Source organism: Podarcis erhardii (assembly GCF_964252035.2).
Source record: "Podarcis erhardii genome assembly, chromosome: 7".
Lineage (NCBI taxonomy): Eukaryota > Metazoa > Chordata > Lepidosauria > Squamata > Lacertidae > Podarcis > Podarcis erhardii.
The window spans coordinates 39165767-39171766 of record NC_138511.1 but is presented as its reverse complement, the minus strand read 5'-3'; positions in this window follow the sequence as shown (position 1 = coordinate 39171766).

Genomic DNA, 6000 nt, shown 5'->3' with positions numbered 1-6000 from the left:
GTTTGGAACCATTGCTCCGTGTCCGCTTCTCTGGAGCAGCAGAAAACAACCTTTCTCCCTCCTCTATATGACATCCTTTTATATATTTGAACATGGCTATCATATCACCCCTTAACCTCCTCTTCTCCAGGCTAAACATGCCCAGCTCCCTTAGCCGTTCCTCATACTTGACTGCTCCCAGTGGATTACATCCCACAACCACAAGATCCCATGGCAGGGTACATGTGTTCAATAGAACACTTTCAATAGCATGAAAGCACCACTTAAAACTACCTACCTTATTTATGTTATTGTAAGTTGTTTTAAACTGTCTTTAACATTGTGTTTTAATTGTTGTGACCCACCCTGGGAGCTTAGGGTGAAGGAGAGGTAAATAGTAGTAAAACAGTGGTACCTCGGGTTAAGTACTTAATTCGTTCCGGAGGTCCGTTCTTAACCTAAAACTGTTCTTAACCTGAAGCACTACTTTAGCTAATGGGGCCTCCTGCTGCCACCGCACCGCCGGAGCACAATTTCTGTTCTCATCCTGAAGCAAAGTTCTTAACCTGAAGCACTATTTCTGAGTTAGCGGAGTCTGTAATCTGAAGCGTATGTAACCTGAAGCCTCTGTAACCCAAAGTACCACTGTACTGTCCATCAAGCTCAGGCAGAAGAGCAGTAATCCAGGAGTAGAGCATGTCCTTTGCATGCAGATACATTCCAGGTTCAATACCTGACATCTCCAGAGAGGACAGAGAAATATGCTGGAGATCTGCAGCAATGACCAATGGCCTGACTTGAAATAAAGCAGTTTCCTCTCCCCAGTTCTTTCCAGTTCTAGCTGCATATTTGGGGATAGGACTCTACCACTGAACTACCACCCTCCTTTTGTAAATTTCTGTGTAGTTGCAGCATCATTTATGACATGCTAGCAAAGAAAGAAAGAAAGAAAGAAAGAGAGCTGCACACACTTAGAGAGGTTCTTTTGTCATGCAGTGTTTGGGAATAAGTTATTACACACAGCATTCCCATAAATAAAACAGAATTTAATGTACTATCCCACTGATAACAGGAGCTGACAATAGCCCTGTTAGTGTCTCTTCTATTTGGGGCGTGTGCCATAAAGTGATGGGCTTGAGGAAAGTGGGAGCTTTTTATATTTGGCTCAAGGAAGGAAATAATTATTGCCAAATTGTACTGCAAAGAGCATGGTGGATTCTTCAAAAGCAAGCTAGAGGAGGAAGGGGAGTGAGAATGTAAGAGGAGCCCTGCTGGATCAATCTAGGGACCAACCTATGACCACAAGCACAACATGAATGATCACTCTTAAAATAGTACTAGATGGGTGAGATGGCTGTTGATGGGGTTACACTCCCTCTGAAGGTGTGGATATGTAAATTGGGGTACTCCTGGATCCTTTGCTGTCACTTGGGGCTCAGGTGGCCTCAGTGGTGCAGAGTGCCTTTCATCAGCTTCAGCTGGTGGCTCAGTTGCACCCCTATCTGGACAGGGATAGCCTAACTTCTGTTGTTTCCCGCAAAATGGTGGTTCCTGGATAGATATTATTAGACTGAGAAGAAGTTAAGTGCAGGTTAGCTTGATTCATACTTTTGTTTTTCATTGGCAAATGTGGTGTAACCTGCTCCTTAATTCCAGAGGCATTAGGGTAGACTGTGACCAGGATTCCCTGGATGCTTGGTGACACACTTCATTCTCATGTCTCACATTCCATAATGAGTCTGTGAAATTAAGTTTTGAGCAGTAATCCTTATATTTGTTCATATATGAAATGATAGAGATTACATGGAAATGCCTGAAGGAGGTCTCAGTGATTTGCTAAACAAATCACACACGCCTTGGTATTTTTCCTCCCAAAGATGGACTATGTTTGTGTACTGTCTTCAGTGCTTTCCCTCCAAAGCAATTCCTAATATTACATTATGTCAGGGATTGCCAATGTGGTGCCATTGGGTGCTGGTGTGCCTCCTAGGGCCTCCTAAGATGCCTGCAAAAAATAAATAACCTTCAAAAATCCACCATACAAAAGTGACTGGTTCAGATCCTGCTTGAATGGGCTTAAAGTCTCCTACACTGAACAAAGCCCACCTTTCACTGGATGTCAGCACTGAGACCCACAGGCATCATCCATGCCAACCACCCACTCCTACAACAATGTACAGGCACAGTGGGAGACAGCTATAACCTTCAGATCCTGCTTGTGGCTTCCTGTAGGCATCTGGTTAGACATTGAGGGAAAGTGGGTTCAGAGTGAGATGTAGCTCTGATCCAGCAGGGCTCTTCTCATATTCTCATGTTCTCAAGTGAATTATTAGACATGCATTCTCAGATTGATCCCAGCCATGCACATTGCTAGTTTATGTTAATTGTAAAATTGATTATGATGGATAGTAAAGGTAAAGGTACCCCTGCCCGTACAGGCCAGTCGTGTCCGACTCTAGGATTGTGCGCCCATCTCACTTAAGAGGCCGGGGGCCAGCGCTGTCCGGAGACACTTCCGGGTCACGTGGCCAGCGTGACGAAGCTGCTTTGGCGAGCCAGCACCAGCGCAGCACACGAAAACGGCGTTTACCTTCCCGCTATAAAGCGGTACCTATTTATCTACTTGCACTTAGGGGTGCTTTCGAACTGCTAGGTGGGCAGGAGCTGGGACCGAAAGACGGGAGCTCACCCCGCCGCGGGGATTCGAACCACCGACCATGCGATCGGCAAGCCCTAGGCACTGAGGTTTTACCCACAGCGCCACCTGCGTCCCACAATTATGATGGATATGTTTCCATAAATAAGCAACTAATGCATTATATTCCAGATTCATCTGGGAGAAGAAATGTATCTTCTATTTCCCACCTATCTAACATGCATTTTAAAAACCAGAGAATCGAGAAGGATTGGAGAAATAAATTCTAAATGGTGAATGCAAAAATATAAAAGCAGCAATAATTGGTTGATCTTCCACTTAGGATTTTCTGACATGCACCATTCTAAGAATCATGGTCTGAATGCCCTCACAATCTCTCTCTCTCTCTCTCTCTCTCTCTCTCTCTCTCTCTCTCTCTCTCCCCCTCCCTCCCTCCCTCTCATATCAAACAGCTGGTTATGAATCACCCTCCCACTATCTTTAAATGGATGATCAATAGAATATTTCCCCATAAAACATTTAGTTTGAAATCTGATTTTAAGTGCATTAGAGGGTTTTTTTGCACACCAAATGAGTGAATGTCATAATACATTGTCATCAAATATGAAGGAAATACAGCTCAGACGAATTGTCATATTTATTTATGAGTCCATAAAAACACATTGTGAAAGTCTTGGCACATTTTTTGGGGGAAGCCAGTTTGAACTTGGATGAAAAGTTAAAAGCCTTAAAGGCGATATGGCCCTGATTTATTATTGGAATGTTTTTAATTGCAGTTGCAACGAGTCACAGGTATAAAAGAGGTTCTGCTTTTAATGGCCGTGCCTCTTGTGAGGGTTTCCTGCTTCTTTAAAAATGATATACTTCCAAGATATTTCCCACCACTACCCTATTGATTTGGCAAGATTTACTGTAGATTAGTGTGCCTAGGGTGTGGAAACCCAAGTGGTCCCAGCTTCCCAAGAGTAGGGGCCTGTGGGAGATGCTCTATATATCCAGAAAGGTCCCACCTTCAGTGTAACGCATGTGTTGGAAAAACAACATGAGAGCAGTAAAGGATAACCCTTGGCTAAAAGAAAATCTGATTTCTTTGGGGATGTTTCCAAAATTCTCAACAAAACTTATCCCCAATTCTGGGAGCTTCATGTAAACTGGTATTGCATCTGACGTGCAATGGCAGCAGATGTGTTGTGGGAATAAAGGCACACAGTTGTTGGGATATATCTAGTGATGTCACTGCATTCACAGAATGACTTCTGCTTGCTTGCACAACAGAACTTCCCCTCCCTTCCCATGTAACATCCCCCCAAATCTGTTCCAGAGTGTTGAGGAATCACACAGAGGAGATTTGAGAGGCTGTGGGGATGCACAGGGGGAGGAGAGAAATGGGAATTTCCATTGCACAAGTGGAAGTCGTCCCACAGGTGTGATGACTTTGTTGGATACAACCAGTACCCATGCTATTATTATTTTTTAGAAAAAGATGTGCTGGAACTCACCATGAATGCCTCCCCTTTTCTCTTATAATGGCAATAGCACCTACCTGAGAGGTGATGGAACTGAGTTCCGGTGATTTCTGACTGGGGGGGGGGGAGCCCTGAATACAACCCAATGTATTCATTGCCACTTCTTGCCTGGCCCTCAACTGACTTTAGCTATCCAGAAATGGGATGTTGAGTTTTCAGCAGAAAGTTCATTAACAGCTACCATTCTAGGTGCTGTGGCAGAGAAATGGCAAAATCTGATGAGAAGAATTATTAGAAACAGCAAGGCTCATGAGACCATTATTTTAATCTATAGAAGGGTTAGCCAATGTAGAACATTCTTTTCTTTTTTTTAATTCTATTTATTGCATTTTGAATAACATATAGGAGGATTGGGGGGAGGAACCGTGGTCACAAAAGGGTACCCAAGTCCTTTACAGCCAGAGAAAGCATCATGAATTAGTCTTGCATAGCAAAGAATTTACCATGCTTACAGAAAGTTATGTGTTTGTCTATCATTACAGGTGTGGCAAATGAACTAATAAATTACCACTGTCACAGCCTGTGCTCATCCTAAAAGGTTTGTGCAATCTTATTGAGTTTCCATCTAAATTCAGCCTTTATTCTCATTGCATTTACAGGATCCAGACCAGAGGAACGCCACTACCATGTACCTCCTTCTTTGTAAGTGAAATAAAACCATACCATTTTACAAAGCACTTTCCTGATGTTATTGGTCTACAACTCCCAATATCTTTTAGCACTGACCATATGGGCTGGGACTGATGGGACTTGAGGTGCAGGCCATCATACTGGCTACCCAATAAAGTGTTGACATTTTGATGGTGGTGTGCCACTCTGGCTGCCCCAATGCTGTGGGTGTTGGAAGTGTCAGGACAAAGGCAGATCGAGGGGAGTGCAAACAGTTTGGTCACACCGGGCATGGAGCTTCTGGGGTGCTGTAGCAAGACCACAACTATGACATCCAATAGAAGGCTCAGGGTGTGCTGGATGTTGGTGTCACACAGGGTGCCACTGAAATGTGAGACACCAAGGTCTGCCACTGTGTTGGGATGCAACTGAGCTTGTATTAAGGCTGATGGGTTTTGCATGGGGAGAGAGAGAGTGTGTGTGTGTCTTTCCAGCTTAACCTGTACTGACCCTCCTTCTGATGCTTTCAGGTTTGCTGACCTTATTGCCTCTTGCCGCTTCTTCTTGATCCCACCTTGGGAGAGGAGATGTCTTTCCTTTGTCTTGCCTGCAGAGATGAAAAAGAAAGCATGGCACTTTGCATAGCCAATGTGGTTAGAAAAGGTCCTAGTTCTTTCTATCAAGCATGTCTTTCCTATAATAATCTTAACTTCCTTATGTTCATACCCAAAGTCTCAGTGTGATTGCTTTCAGGGTAAAAGCATGCTCCAGGCAGGGATTCGTAGTTAAGCTCAACTTCTGCTGATGCACATAGACTCCTGATGCTCACAGTGGGCATTGGATAAGGTGCAGAAAAGTACTAGTAAAATGATCAGAAGTAGAGAAATTCCCTGACAGAGGGCACAACCCTCTGCTGAATTGGAACAAATGTCAATCCATGGAAAACTTTATCTTTTGGACCAGTCCTAAAATATCTCCTAATCCCTCTTACCTTTCACAGGGGGTGGCTTTGTGGCATGGCACCCACAGATCACAGGTTGCTGACATTGCTCAGACATTAATGGACTGCAACTCCCATAAAGCCTTGACCATTGCCAAGCTGGCCAGAAATGAAGGGAGTTGGAGTCCAGTGACATCTGCAGCAGGTCTTCTGCCCTTGCATTAAAAAGACAAAGAAATATTGTCTTTTGAAATATCTTCAGATTCATATTTCCAATTTGATCTTAGTAC